Below are 16,862 nucleotides of genomic sequence, written 5' to 3'. Positions count from 1 at the left end.
GATCTCGTAATTTAGGCAAAATACATTCTTCCTTAGTGCACTAAAGAAATACTTGAATTAGCAAGTACACACCATCTATGATGTGACTTTGTCTTTAATTATTTCTTACATTGAGTCATGCTGGTCAAAGTCAGAGAACCCAAGTTTGTTTGATCTACATGATATTGTTGTTGTTGTTTTTCAGAATCTATTTTTTTTAGGCATTGATAAAAATATTTTCTCAATCTAAAGCTTAAACCCATTCAGAACACCCTCGTCTTGTTCAAGTATTGGTTGTATAACTTAAACTCTTGGAAGCAGAGTCTGAAGATATCATAGTGATACATCCTAAATTGGTATGTTTTTTGGAAAGTGAACATCCAGCTAGATAAAAAGAATGGGTCCTCTTTATACAAGTTGGGAATTCACAAAATGCCATGTACATTTCACCCTCAATAAAATGCCAGCAGTTTTGATTTTTAATGTTAATTGCTGGAAAATTTGATTCAAAAATGAAGAAATCATTCAGTGTCCATAACCTGAAATTATTGATTGTTTTGCTGTTAGTATGACAAGAAAAAACAAATTGTTGATATCCATGAAGTTATTAATGACATAATAATAATGGTGTACATGAGGGCAGTTTAAAATGGAAACTGTTTAGAGCCAGTGTTTTTGTCTAGCATGTGGTGGAAATATTTGAGGAGATTCTGAGTGGTTTCAACCCATGACTGCAAGATTCATGCAGATCAATACATAACAAACATTTAGTCAGTATAGGTGAGAAAGTTTTTACTTGTATTATAGTCAAAGTTGCATCACACTGTGTGCAATTATTGCTTATTCTTGGAGCCATTTTGTCTTGGTAGTTCAAGCAGTGGACTCCTTGCCAGAAGGGTGCAGGTTCAGTTTCTGCCATCAAATCAGACTGGATCAGCTGTTGTTGTCTTTGGGCAGGGCACATTACTTAGCTTGGCTTGATGTGACCTTCAAAGTGTTGTTGTGGCATAAAACACTCAAAAACAGTACACTTATTCATTGCAGGAGAACTGTTAAAACATGAAAGAGCATGGAAGGTACTGACCAAACAGGCTTCATCTTGCAGTGATTATGAAGGGGAAAGGCATTTAAATGAACTAAATTCATTATGATGTTTGCTATGAGTAGCAGTGGTTGCATTACTGCTTCACAGAATAACTGCATATTATTACTGCTCTTTGTGTTTAGGTTAATATGCTTTGAGTGATACTTGCATATTTATAGTTGGAAGATATTCGTAACCTGGGCTGGTGAGTTAAAGTAAGGCTGAAATCGCATTTAATGATGGCCAGCTTTGACCAGTGTTGGGGATTGTTCATCTACAAATGGAACTCGACTATACTAATATAATCATGTGACAAATCAAAATAGTAATCTGTGGCTTGAGAGTGTAACGGTGCATAAATTTCACAGCATTTTCTGTTATAGTCAACGTGACACATAACCATTAAGTTTGGGCTAGTCATGCAATAAATTGTTGACTGCGAGGAATGGAATCTGCTCTGTTTGGGCCATGAATTGAATGTTAACTACGACTCACTTGGTTAATGGTTAGAGACAGATAGGGAGCAGTGTTAATGCAATGTCAGTAGCAGTAAGTGGCAACAGTTGCGACAAACAGAAGAATTTTTTAAAATAGAAGTATTGGGCCATTTGAAACACGTGTCATAAAATGATATTTTCCAGAATAGTTATTACTAACTTTGATGGGAGTGGTATAATTTTTGGCAGTTAAGGAAGTAATCCTGATTGGCTAATTAAACAAGACTGTGTATATTCCCAGATGGAATTCAAGCTTTTAAAGTAATCTACCTCATAATATTAGACAGTTCAAGTTTTTCTGCAGAGGAGGGGGAAGTCTGAGGGACCCTGTATAAATTAATAAGTAATTTCTCACTTTAAGTAAATCATCCAAGGGACAGGGGTCTGAGAATTTGAGAGACCCAGATCCAGAGAAGAGACAGGAATTTTTTGATGATAAGTGAATGAGGGCTCGGGAAAGTACAAAGGTATTGTCTCAGTTCCATACAATGTATGTTCATTGATTTAAGTTTGTAGTTATTTGTTGAATTTATTCATTTTAAGTTGTACATAAATTTTTCTTGAGTTCAGAACTTAATTGCATGCATACATTTTGTCTTGAATGCTATATGACTCATGTATTATAAGATTGAAATTGGATTTAGTTGTTTGTATGTAATAGAAACCATGTAATGTAAGATTTCATACATTTCTTCTGACATGAATTGTGAGGAGTAAGTTATCTGTGTTAAATGATTTGTGTCATATATGCTGATAATTGATTTTACGATGTCTGTATCAATGAATCATTAAGTAGCAAAGTAATTTAGTTAGGACCAGACATGACATACATTAATTCATTGTGTAATTAAGTTGTGAATTGTTTTCAACTGAGAATCGGGGAGCATGTGCTGATAGGTATAGTTCAGTAGGTAATTTATAGCCACAGTGGGGTGTGATGATATATCTAAGAGGGCAGTTTATGTCATGTTCCAGTAGGAAGTGAGTAGCTGCTGGAAACACATAAATTCACATTAATAGGGTTGTGAGTGTGTATTAGATTGTCAACAGACCATAGCTTAATTCTGTTGACTTTTAAGTAGATAATATCTGATGCAAAAGGACTGGGAATAATGGTTGATCCCAGGAGAAAAAACCTGAAATGTATTTAGGTTGGGTACTATATTTTTATTTGAAGGGTAAACTAGTTTCATACCTGACTGCAGTGGAAAGAGAGCGCAGTCTGCAACCAAGAGGTTGATGACTTGAAGAGCCTAGAGGAGAGAGAAAGAAGGAGAAAAAGATACAGAAATGCCAATCTATCACCTACGTTGATTTTTGAAGACTGGAAGCACCGGGTGATGCTAAAATGGCAGCAATTTGAGTTCAAAGAGTCACTTGATTATAAGATGTAATTTGTTCTATCAGTTTAACAGAACAGCTTTTGAATTTAATATAAATGTTGTAACTGTATTTCTAAAAGAGAGTGAATCATTCATTGTCATGTTCAAATTCATTTTGTTTATGTCATTGATTAAATTGTCATAGTTTACTTATGGGGCTTATGTTGTTCTATTCTATATCTCTGATCGGCTCTCTCTTATACCATCCATTAATTTAATATTTTATGTTATTATTTTACTTGATCTGAGCAATAACACTATGGTTGATCATCTCCTAGATAACAGTAACCAAAAACCATAAGGAGTGGGGAGATGGGGAGATCTCACACATCATCCCACCATCTTGTGACAGAGTGGATGATGATTTTGCATTAATTTATGTAGTAATAAAAGACTATATACTGGTGTTGTGGATGGGATGAAATTGTCTTAAGACTTAGTGATGTGGCTTCCTGTAAAAACAGCAGTTTTAATATGTAGTTATAGAGCAGTGGATAAGGCTTATAATGGGGGGGGGGGCATCTAAAAATGTTACAGATTAAAGGTTTATGTTGTAACATCTTTCCAAGTAAAATAAAATAAAAAATCTTATTTTATATGGTACACCAACATGCTCATCCTCAATTCTCACACTGCGCAAGTTTAATGTTAATAAGTGAAACTTTAGAGCCAAGTTTCCAATAACGCTTTGTGCACCTTGGCATAATGAGCAGACATTTCTGTGCTTTGGGTCTGTGAATTTCATTGGATGTGGTGGTAAGCCAGTGCATCCAATCAAAATTAACTTGTTCAAATTTGAACACTCTTCCTATGTGACCAAGACAATGGGAGCACACAACTTGAATGGACTGATAAATAAGCAATTTTCCAGTGCCGGTTCCTGTTTACACAAATACTTTTCTCTCCAATCCACCTGGATTCCCTTTGGTACATAGTCATACTATTAATCTTAAACTTACAAAGTATCCTTTTTAGGTCAATTGACCCCACCGTTTTCGGCCGAAGTACAATACACCACGCTGTTGGTTAGTTGTCATTACATACTAAGGGAGGCAACTAATGAAATCCAGTAGATGTCACTAGGACAAAGCACCAATATATCTGTTCGATCCGCCAAGGTGTAGATAGGGTTATCAGTACCTTGGCTAGCGAAGACGACTTTAGAGGAGTTTTATCACAAATAGGTAAGACAAAGGATCCACAGACAGATATGGTTCCACTGACATAGATGGATGAAGTAAATCTCCTATACTCCAACATGATGACATGATATTATAAACAGAACTGTTCTGAACAGGTTGTAAGTCTTGACTCCTTTCCAGGCAATAAAGAGAATTATCAAGGGTTAAATGAAATATACTTTTTAAGAACCAAGTACGACTCAGTAGCCCTAGTTTGAAATAACAGCACAAAAAATAAATAGTACGTAATCTGCAGGTTAAACTTGGTTTAGAGATTTTTCTCCTTTTTTGATTAAAACTCCATGATTGCTGATTTATTTTTTTTTTTTTTTTGGGGGGGGATGTTTTAACACAGAAATTATAAATATCCAGCCATCAGATAGGTTTTAAAAAATCTTGCTTTAATATGTGGAAAAAGAACCTATTATATCCTGTTATATTAGTTCAGATGAATTAGCTACATGTATCTTGAGGTCACAGAAAAAAAAGTTAAGGTTTGAAAATAAATTCCAGGTTCCCCCCTCCTGTAAGCCAAAATAACTGGTTTACTCCTTAGCAATGGTATTTTGTTCTCCCTGCATAAAATAATTTAGAAAATGTAAAAGATATTTCTTTAATTGTTAAAAATTGGCTTTAATGGCCATTATAGATTTTAAAAATATTAAAACATGTTTCCACCTGGCTGATGTTAAAGATGCTTGCTTGCTATGGTAGACATACAAAACAACATTAACTAAAACATGTCACACTTAAACATTTCTTGACAGTTTTACAACATTAAATGATGGTTTTGAAGCTGTGAACATTTTATTTCTCACCTGGCTGTTATGGGAACCAAGATGCACACAATGCACAGTAAAGAAATGTTGAGTAAAGCAACTGAATTGTGGTTTAACAGCAACAGTTCTTTGAATTGAGCAATATTGATGACATAAAAACATTTTGGTTATGTCGATAGCTTGCACTGCAGTCATGCACTCAGTTAAAGGTCAAAAGAATGAAAGTATTTACCACTCACCTTCACTCTCCATCTTAATTTCCAGCAACAGTAACTTAATTCAGTAAATTCAATGCATATCCATTCCTGCATCATTAATGTAAACTATCATTGTGATATAAATTTCCTGCAAGCATCAGCTAGAAATTATTGTGTGTACCATCTAGATTCTAGAGTATTACTAAGCTGGCATTAGTATAATGTTTTTGAGATGCCCCTTGTTTTCTTGTATCAACTTCAAGCCATTTTCAATATACGTTGGAAGTGTCTAGCCTCATTGTATATTTTGTCCTGTCTTTATTTTTTTTCTTTCTCCATCTTCTTGATCAAAATAATCCTGTATGTATATGCAAATTTTTAGCAATACACATTTCTTCTTCTGGGATGTGCATCTTGGATAATGTCTACATGCACTGTTGCATTAACAGCCACAGTTATTTGAATAGGTAAACAGTATTCGTGTGTGCATTTTACAGAACTCAAAAAGAATGTCGCTAATTTTGAAATCAGGAAGTTTGACTTGGGTTATTTATGCACAGTCCAAATGTCTGACATGTACTTTATAGCGAAGAAAGTTTTTTGTTTTTTTTTACAAGGACAACACTCCTTTCGAGTTTTCTGGAATTATTATATATATTTTCATATCGTGTAGTAGTGCTCCTTTAAGGTGAGTTTTCTAAACGAGAACCATCAATCCGCAAGAAATAAATAAGGCTATGAATATTGTATGCAGCAAATATCAGTGCATAATAATAGAAGTAATTCCTGGAAAATGTAAGTTTGTACTTACGATTTCATACATTTTTGGAAGCAGTTACCAAATTTTGTGACTTTAATTACAAGAATTTTTAATCATAGCAATTTCCACATAGCATATATACGTACAGTAAATAGTGCTTTAAATTGCTACGTGTATTAACTTGAAGGGTTCATTGCTCTGCTTCCCGATTTCAGTTTTGGCCTGTTTGTCTTTTGGTTGGAGGCATTTGTTTTTCATGGGGATTTCAGCAAGGTTTTTGACTCGTCTATTTGTATGTGCTTACCATAAAGTGGATTTTATTATGGTATGATGCTCTCTGTAAGTTTATTACTAATTTCATTTCCTCACAATAACTGAAGTTGTCTATTATAAACATTTTCCAGACTTGTGGATGGCTTACATTTGGTGCAAGGAAGAAGGCCTATTGATTTTGGGGGTCAAAATGTCAGACCAAAGTCACCATGACCGGAAGAAGAAAAATGGTTTCAGTACAATACAAAACTTGAATTTTCTGCTATTTACAGCTACCAATCTTTGTGGATGCATTACACTTGGGGGTGGGAAAGAACCTGATGAATATGTTGTCAAAAAGTGAAAAGTGATGATCACTCTGACTGCAAGAAGAAAAGTGGTTTCTTTACAGTAACGTTAGTTTTCAATCATGTACCTGGACAAAACTTTGTGGATGGTTTGCACTTGGTTAGGAAGGAGCCTGTTGATTTTGGTTTTAAAAGGTCATTGTCACTGAATGAAGAAAACTAGTGTCTGCAAAATAACATTTCTCCAGAACTGACAGCATGCATACATAAATACCTACTGGTATGGTTATCATTATCTAGAGGATGATTGACCATGGTGTTATTGCCCGGATCAAGTAAATAATAAAATAAAAGAGGAAATAAATGGGTGGAATAATCAGAGACCTCAGCAGAGATAAAGAATAGAACAACTCAAGCTTCCGTATGAAGAATATAACAATTTAGTCACAAGCAAAATAAAATTGAACGTGACATTTGAGTAATACTCTTTCTCATAGAAATAGAATTACAAAATAAATTTAATAATGCAATTTGCTGATCTATTTATACAGATAAGAGAAATTTCATCATGAACTCAAAGTGAATGATCAAACTCATATTGCCCAGCATGCCTGCATAAACTGGTTGCTTCCGGTCCTTCCAAATTCAACGTGTGTCAGGTTAGAGTTGACATATTCCTTTAGCTGCTCTCTCTCCAGCCTCCTTTTGGGTCATCAGCTGTAATTTTCCTCCTCTCTTTGCCTCTGTATGGGTCTGTATATGTAACTATTTCCCTTTGTTAAAATAAATAGTAGACAACCAAAATATTTGTCAGTTTTTTTTTCTTTTTTTCTGGGGTTAAATACTAGCTCATTTCTTAGAAACAATTGGTAATTTGGGTCATTTCCCAGCCTGACAGTTGATACACAAACCCTAGTACAAGAAGATTAAAGTCTCTCCCTTGTGGCTATTCAGAATTCCTAACTGAACTATGACATAATCTAGACCACTTAATAAACTATTACTGTACTCACTAATTGGACTAAATGCCAGCCTGCAGCATTTTCAATTCCAATACCATTTATTCTTGGTTAACAGAATTCAGATCTTAATTATACAAATGAATAAACGAAATTCACTTCCTGCCTTAACTACAGTATTGTTAACTAAAATTCATTGGCATAACATACTATAACGTGTGACTTTATTAATTCTTGGTGTACATAATTTAATTTAAAATTGATAATTTCACACAATTCTCAAAAAAATTTTATCAGAGTTAATGCATGAAATTGCTGGAATAGACAAGTGATATAACATTCAAGAGAAATGAATGCAAACAATTATCTTCTGAATTCATCAAAGTAAAATGGATTTATGAATTTTAAACAAATAAATTCATACAAAAATTATGAACTCATGTCATGATAATTGCATGAGATTGAGGCAGTTTCCTTGTGCTTTTCGAGTCTTGCTCTGTATCTATCTGTACCTCTGAGTTTCTTTTCCTCAACTTTCAGTCAACCGTCTCTTGGACAATTTATAGTGGGAAAAAACTTTATACTTCCCCGGAGTCAAGAACTTCCCCGTCCGTATAAAACTTGGACTGACTAATTCAGGGCTTCCGATAATGCGCAAATGTTCATCCCTGTTGCAATAAAATTTAAAATGATGCATTAAAACCCCAGCCTAAGAGTCCCATAGGATGCAGTAAAAATTGCTGACCAAGTAGATTTCCAGCTTGCAGAGAAGGTTAGGGTGTCTCAAAACAGAGGTCTCAAGGATTTTCTACGCTGTCTGTTGAGGTCATGCTTATTAATTATGCATTGTGTTCATTTCCGAATGTAGCCGAATTAGTATAGTGCACATGATCTCCAAAGGATGACATGCTTAGGATTCAGATTAAATTAGAATATTAAACCCTACGATAATAAATATTATTATCATTTGTTGCTTTTATGTTGAGACTTGGACAAAATGCTGTTTGCAAATTTGGATAATTATTTTGGGGGTTAAACACTTACATGCCAGCCATTATGCTTTTATCCTAATCATTATGCCTTTTTTCAACAAATTAATTTTTATGGTCTCTATTATATGGATTGTGCTGTTTTGGTAAATTAAAAAATAAATAAAATTCAGTAATAAGTTGTGTTTATTATTTTTAGCATCATCTCTTTAATTCCACTTGTATAAATTTGAGGATCTGCTTTAAAAACATCACAGTTGCATAAGAATTTTCCTTGTTTTCTACTTATAACAACTCTATATAACCTATTTTACTTCCAAGAAAACAGACAGGTTTCGTCAGTTTGAACTTAGCCTCTGAGATTCATTATATTCATGAAAAAATTAGGTAGTGGACCACTCTATGGTTTTATAGCAAATGGCACCAGATTATAAGCAAGATGCTTTACGGTGTGATTTGTGGATGTTATATGATGGAAAATGTTAGAGCAGATGGATCTTGCAGACTTCAAAACATGTCAGATCAGAAAAAAAGGACAAATCAACAGTTTTACAAATTTTAAAAGAAAAATATGAGAGTAATGTAATACAGCACTCAGAATTGAGCACATGAATGCTCATCACAAAATTTAAAATTAAATTCACAATGATCCAGTTCTATACTTAGTCACTTTGTTTCTTGTCGCACTGATCACATAAAGATTCACTCACTTATGTGCTGCAATAATATTCATGCATGCATACATACCTTCCCCCCCCATGTATTTAATACCGTTGTTCAACATATAGGCAATACACTGTTGCCAGGGGAACCTGGGAAAACACCTGGAAGAACCTGACCCACAGGAAGCTACTGGCAAGCTTTCTCACATACCCACATTAGTCAAGCCTGATACTTGAACCCACATGGACAAAGGTCAGATGTTAGTGATCTGTAAAAGCAAGAGCTTCAGACCATATGGCCTACCCTCAGCCATCACCCCCCCCCCCCCACCACCACCAGATGGCCTGCAAGGAAAGGAAGCTAGTTGAAATCAAGTCAATTTATATAATACTTTGCACATCACTGCATTAGCTATCTGTCATTAGCTCCACATTGGCTGATGAGATGATTTAACATTATGGTTTAAAAGAATGGAGGAGTAACAAATTTAAGTCCCCTCCCCCAGAGATTGTAAGATACTGATCTTTGTCACTTTTGATCTTCAGAATTATAAAGGTTTTTTCCTTAATAAAATAAATACATCATGTTGCTGTGTGTGTGTGTGTGTGTGTGTGAGAGAGAGAGAGAGAGAGAGAGAGAGAGAGAGAGAGAGAGAGAGAGATTGGTGGGCAGTATATGGATGGACCAGCAGTAGAACAGATGCATACATAAAAGATTTGAATGTGTACATTCCTACATACAGGGAGCATATATCAATGAGGGATTTTATTTCAACACATATTGCACACGAGAAAGATATATGCTGCAGAATTTTTACCTGTTTGGATGGTTGTGCAGAATCATAATAATATGTGACAAAGCTTGTACAAATGAAACATTTTGCATCTGTATTTTTGACGCTAAAAATACACTTCATGTTACGGTGTAAATGGTATGGTAAAAAAAGATTTCTCCTAATGCGTCTTTGGAATTGAAGTTAAAGTCTTACATGCTTTTACTTTGGTTTGTGGGCTTGCATTTTTTAAAATACAGGAAGTGCTTTTCTTTTAAGCTTGGTGTTGCTGGGTAAAATGAAAGAAAATAATGAGGTTAATTATGTGATGGAGGGTTGCATAGTCAAGACGTAAAATCAATAATATGAAAATAAATCAAGGAAATGAGAAATACCATTTTGAAATCTTACCTCATTTTGGTCTAGGCCAGAATAAATGGAATGATTTCAAAGACTTTCAGTTAAAGAAAAGTATTATATTTTTGCATTGCTTGCAGTTAGGTTTATATGTTTGTGTATGTTTTAACAGTACTTTTAACATTTTATTGATTATATCATACCAAGTCAGTGGGAGCTAAGTGCCTTTCTTTATGACACACCAAGGCAGCCAACCTGAGCTGGCATGGGTGGGTACTGAACCTGTGACTTTTGGATTTCAAGTCCAACATTCTGCCAGTAAGAGCCATATTTGTTACTGTATATAATTGGCCTATTCCTTCAATAAACACATATCAAGGTGAAGGTAATCTTTTGGATTAGATCATTAAAAATACTATGACCTCCACATTTTTCAATGTTTCTTTGTCATGGTGTAAAATAACTCTGCCTGTTACCAATGACAGTCAGTTAAGATATTTTGCTGTGGCATTCTGTGTGGGAGCCTAGTGACATCTCAATTTTCAGTTTGTTTGAATCTCACTGTATCAGGTTTTTTTGAAGGAAAATTCCACATGTACATTTTATATGCATCTTGAAATCCAAAAATTTGCTGAAGGAAGACAAATCTGGATTTTTAGATTCCCTTGCAGTAAAAGAACTAATAATTCCCTTTATTTGGTGTATGATTGATGTATGTAATTTGGGTTATAGAGTATACAGATTAGTCTTATTTAAGATGTGCACTTATACAAACACTGCTATCTCTGCTTGGTTATTTTCACTTCCTGAACTTAAATGGAAAATTAAAACAAAAAGACCAGATAACTTTTTTACTTTTCATATATTTTGTAATTAAGTTTTTGTAGTTTTGGAAGCTGGTATTGTCTAGTTGGGCAAAATTTATTTTTCCAATTGAATAACCGCTGAAGGTATCATACTTTAGACTAATTCAGACTGATTTTTGAACACATTGGAGGAGCCATTTTTGTTAGCTATGTGCTTGGATCATGCATAATTTCCACTAGTACAGTATCCAAAGAAATTTCAGCCACAGTACATGAAAGTAACATGGAGGTATGCCAACATTTTCTCCACTAGGCATGTTGCAAATGCAAACAACTTCACCTTAAACCTATCACGCTCTCAGAAATAGGCAATATCCGAAGTTCCCTGAGACTTAGAGGTTTTGGTATGTGAAGAGTTATCTCCCTTGTTAAACTTTTTCTCTTTTAAACAATAGTTTTGAATATCGGAGTAATAAATTTAAATAGAACAAGTTATATATGTTGGCAGAATACTGCACCTTCATGATTAAATTAAATAATCTGTAATTTAAAGCTTAAAGAAATATATAAAATAAAAATGAAAAACGACAAACTTAGCAGTGTATAAAACATTTTATATATATAATTTTGGAAGTGAATAATTTGGAGTTTTATGAAACAAATATAAATTAATGAAGTAATTATATAGTGAATATATACATATCATAAAATATCGTGCTGTTGAGAAATACTGACTAGGTCTTTTTTCAGAGGAATAAAGTCAAGTCAAACAACCAAGGTTCACTTTTGGTAAATGGATGGAGAAAATTTAGTTCTGATAAACTAATCATGTTTTTTTAAAGTATGAAACCAGAAACATATTTTGTTAAGCCCAGTAAACATGATAGCAACTAAGTGCTCCAGACTTTTCACTACATAATGAATTTGCTTTGCAGTCTTTCATTTGTCATTTGCCCAGGTACGCGATATCGGACCTACTTTGGTCACTTGTTTTATGTACTTTTAATATCACTATCATTTAAAGAAAATCTATACATTTATTTTAGAAGCTCAAAACAAATGTTGGAAGTCATCCAGATTTAGTTAGGCTTTTACTTTTGGTGATGTAGACATTTTTTTGCTGCTTTCGGTCAATCTGATTAAAATCAGATCTCCATTGTTCTACATAAAAATCTGACAGGGCCCACTTAGTGGTCATTTTCTGTTGACCTTTGTTATTACCATCCAAAAATCTTATCAGTTGATCAGATGAAGTCTTATGTTCGCGTTTGGGAGACTGAGGAGTGTGGCTAAGGGTGCAAGGGACAGTTTTTATGTACAATCTTAATGTCACAATCACCTGCCTAGTATAATCATAAAATATACACAAGTAAGGTCAAAAAGGTCTATATTTTTGGATAGCTTTATTAAAGCACAGCTCCAATCAAAGCCAGAACCTCATTTTGTTTCAGAGCTCCCCCTCTACAGGCAGGTCCTAAAAAGGCATGCTGAAAAAACCCAGGGGGGAGTTTTTGAGTCCTTACCCATTTGGTAAGGACAAGGATGGATAGCCCTTGGGACTTGCCCCCTCTTCTGCAGAGTGTACCATTTCTGCTGATTCCTTTTGGGTCCAGACTAAACCTCTTATCAGCTTGGTCTGTGCCATAATGTGCGATGGCTTTTTTTTCTTCTCTTTCATAAAAGACGGTTACTGGCTTTGGTTTCAGGACCTCCCTCCTCTGGTAAGGTGCCCTAATTTCTTCCACCAGTGTCTGCCTCAGATGTGGAAGGTTGTGGGTTTGAACCCTGGCCAAATCAAACTAAAGACAAAAAATGGTACTAACAGCTGCCTCACATGGCACTCAGCATTAAGAGGTTAGTATTAGGACTGGTCAGCCTTGTGTCAGGATAATGTGACTGGGTATGACATGACGCTACATGTCTGTGGCATGATGCCTTTGTGCTAGACATCACTATAAACTGCCACACTGCAGACATTGTAGCGATATGACTGAAAAATTGTTAAAGTTGTGTTGAAATTCCAAATCATACACACACACACACACAAACAAACAAACACACAAACATACCCATCTTTTGTGCTTAAAATGGGAAAGCCTGTTTGCTTACATCTTTCCCACCTTTCAGGATGAACCTACAGGTTCTACACTAAATAAAGCACTGCACTGCTCAGCTCATTTTGATTTGCCCCTCTGTGGCTCCAGTGATTGTGGTTCAGTGATCTTTTTGATTTGCTGGTGGAGCATCCCAGGACCTTACCTCAGAGGAGGTACCTTCTGTTGCAGCACAGGGACTCTCTACTACTAAGCAGCACACCAATTCTACACCTTCATGTTTGGCTCATCTGCAGCAAAGAAAAGTTGTTGAGCCATGTACAAAGTGCATCATTCATTCTAGGATACAACTGAATTCTAAGATGTATGATTCAAATGGCAAGTCTTTTGTGATTGGTGTAGTAGAAAGTGTGTGAATCCTTGCTGTCCCTTTAAGAGCACTCTGGCTGAATTTTATTCACTTTCTTTTTTTAAGAGAAATAATGCACTGTTTCTGTTAAGGGCTATCAAACAGCCCTTTTCAAGATTCTGGGCTGAATTGTCAGCACTCAGAAAGTGGCCCTTGATGAGTCTATCCATTTGTAGTCGCATAGTCTCCAGTAAGGGTGAGTATTCCTTGTGTTTCTTTTTTATATGCCAGTTGTGTGATCATCAGCCTTTCACCAAACGGACAAATTCAGCTATGCAGGTATGGTATTACTGATATTAAAATGTATTTTTTTGGGCACTAAAACTATTTTAATTATGTAATAATTAGATGTTACTATAGCCAGATTCTCTTCTCCTGCCATGCACTGATGTCCCACCAAGTTGAGCTGCTCCCTCAGAAAAGAACGAATGGGCAGTATGCATGAATAAGAATGAGAGGGTGTCCCAGGGACTATCAAGTATTCTGGAATCTTCCAGTTCATGCAGATGGGATGATTAATTTTTATTCATACAGTTAGGGAATTTACCTTCTGAAAAAGTAACAGTTTATGCTATAGCAAGATATAAGTATTACATCATTAAAATTAGTTTTACCCCTCCAAAACATATATATATATATATACACACACACTTTTTTATATTTATTTTAACAACTGAGAAGCCAGTGGTTATATGAGTTGGAAGGAAGGAAGGAAATAGAGTGGACATTTCTTAGCTCTACTTTACTGAGCACATGCAAGTCATATCAGCTTTATTCTGGAAGAGTTATGCCATTATTCTGTGTAGGCCACATATCTATTGCAATGTTCTAAATGGGTTGTCATTTGTGCAGTACATTAAACATGCACATGAAATCCTTCTTGCAGATAACAATTGTCCTAATGATGCTACCTGATATGTTCAAAACATCATAGATTCATGCACTGATATCTTCCACTGCATGACATTTAATGCCACTTTATATTCGCAATTATGGTTTTGTATTTGACTGGGCATGATTCAGTACAGTTATTAAGATTTATGGATTTTTGCATATTGATTATTGGCAGTAATTGCTTTCACACCTTGCACAATTAATGCAGGTTAGTACACAGATTTAATTCACCCATTGAATGAGAATTTAGCTGAATACATTTTAATAATGGATATTGTATTTATTTATAACTTGCACACACAACAGCATAGGCCCAAATCGAAGTTTTGCATAATGCATCAAAGATTAGAATATAATGTTCATTCTTCTTACAGTTTCAAGGGAAGAATAGAAACCAAGATCTTCTGATACATTATCCAAAAGTATTCAGATCCGAGTCTATGGGTGTTTTTGACTGGAGTGGGGGCAGCTGATGTGTCCCCCCCCCCCCCCCCTGCAGCATGAAATAACTAGAACACTTCCTATGGTTAAAATTATGCAGGAGCTTCACAGACTCCTTGCCTACTTGTTTATGCCATTGCCCATCCCACCCCAGTATTCTTTGATCACCCACTGGAGTTTATGCTTGTAGATGGGTGTAGATTAAATGTGGGTATGTATGGTGCAGTATGAACTCCATTTAGCTACACCCAGTATAAAATGCTACAAGATATTAGTACTGGCAGTATGAACTGCATTTAGCTACAGCCAGTATAAAATGCTACAAGATATTAGTACTGACAGTATGAACTGCATTTAGCTACACCCAGTATAAAATGCTACAAGATATTAGTACTGGCAGTATGAACTGCATTTAGCTACACCCAGTATAAAATGCTACAAGATATTAGTACTGGCAGTATGAACTGCATTTAGCTACACCCAGTATAAAATGCTACAAGATATTAGTACTGGCAGTATGAACTGCATTTAGCTACAGCCAGTATAAAATGCTACAAGATATTAGTACTGGCAGTATGAACTGCATTTAGCTACAACCAGTATAAAATGCTACAAGATATTAGTACTGGCAGTATAAACTGCATTTAGCTACAGCCAGTATAAAATGCTACAAGATATTAGTACTGGCAGTATGAACTCCTTTTAGCTACAGCCAGTATAAAATGCTACAAGATATTAGTACTGGCAGTATGAACTGCATTTAGCTACAGCCAGTATAAAATGCTACAAGAAAGATATTAGTACTGGCAGTATGAACTCCATTTAGCTATAGCCAGTATAAAATGCTACAAGATATTAGCACTGGCAGTAATGATACGTTTGACATCTTAATCATGTCACGGAGTGCAAACAGGCTGTCAGGGAGGGAATTCATCTGGAAAAATGAGTTATGAATATGAATTATTTTAACCTTGTTAGCATGAATTTATTTCATGTATATGCACTGAAGTATGCATTTTCAAGAGCAAAAGAAATGTCCTTCTTGTTTATATTGATTGAAATTGACTTCATCCCAAAAATTACATTACTTTCCAAAATTATTTTTAGGGATCTTAGTTATTTTTAAAAATCTTTTTCCCCACATTTTTAATAGTTTAATATTAAACATTTAAATTTATGATTGAATTGGTTTCTTGAATGAAATAGGCTAGTATTATAAAACATATTATTTCTTTATCTTTGTATCTTATCGATTGTGTAGTATTTATTTTGTTTAACCAAGTTCAATCAATTTTTACGGATTTACATGTGTTAACTTTGTCTGATAATTTATATTCATTTTACAGAATGTTAACATTTTTGTTTTATATTTTACCTTGTCATACTGAAGTATACATGTATTTTGAAGACTTTATCTTCCGAAGTTTTCGTGGCTTTTAGTTTTACATTTTTTTAACTTGACATTTTATTGGCACTACTTGGCCACTTTTGTGCTATGGTGCAGTTAACAGACACACACACACACACACACAATTAATGAAATATTTTCATTATTGTCTCATTTCAGTATTCAGTTTTTATTTTGGTTAACTTGCTTTTTAAAAAACACCTTTTAGTATCTAACTTCTTTGAAATTATGAATGGCAATTCATAGATTAACTGGCCTGATGTCTGTTCAGCTTAAAAAACTCCATCATAATCACAAACATCCTCATGAAATAATGTGCTAAAAGGCAGAGATGTATTAAAAGACAACTTGTTAGTGTCTCAAATTGGATACAACTACATTATTGATCACCAGGTTCTGTCAATTAAAAATGATTGATGATTGAATAATAATTAATTTGTCCTCATAATGTCTTGCCAAAACCAGGGATATTATTGAGATAGTAGACAAAAACAGCAGGATTGGTGCAGAACTGAATTTTGAAACAAAATTGATAAAAGAAATCGTAAAGAATTACCATTTTATACTCATTTATAAGTCAGGTCAAATTACAGTTTGCATAGACCAAGATTTGCCTTCGCATAATGTGCTGTCACATCTGGGTCTATGCAGTTTGTTTAGAGTAATGACTAAATCAAACAGCACAGACCCT

The 16,862-nt window shown here is 34.7% G+C and overlaps 1 protein-coding gene and 1 long non-coding RNA gene across 7 annotated transcripts in view; both read left to right on the top strand.

The window, feature by feature from the left end:
* The window catches only part of LOC149780068 (uncharacterized), a 314,560-nt gene that overhangs the window by 17,918 nt on the left and 279,780 nt on the right, over window positions 1-16,862 (top strand). The gene's annotated exons all lie outside the window — the stretch shown is intronic.
* Window positions 1,062-3,091, top strand: LOC149780071 (uncharacterized). The gene is made up of 2 exons (XR_016414999.1): window positions 1,062-2,027; window positions 2,738-3,091. It is a non-coding gene; the product is annotated as an uncharacterized LOC149780071 (long non-coding RNA).

The sequence above is a fragment of the Sinohyriopsis cumingii genome, chromosome 16 (genome assembly GCF_028554795.1).
Source record: "Sinohyriopsis cumingii isolate HCF-2022 chromosome 16, ASM2855479v2, whole genome shotgun sequence".
NCBI classification, from domain to species: domain Eukaryota; kingdom Metazoa; phylum Mollusca; class Bivalvia; order Unionida; family Unionidae; genus Sinohyriopsis; species Sinohyriopsis cumingii.
This window is presented reverse-complemented; position numbering and strand designations above follow the sequence as displayed.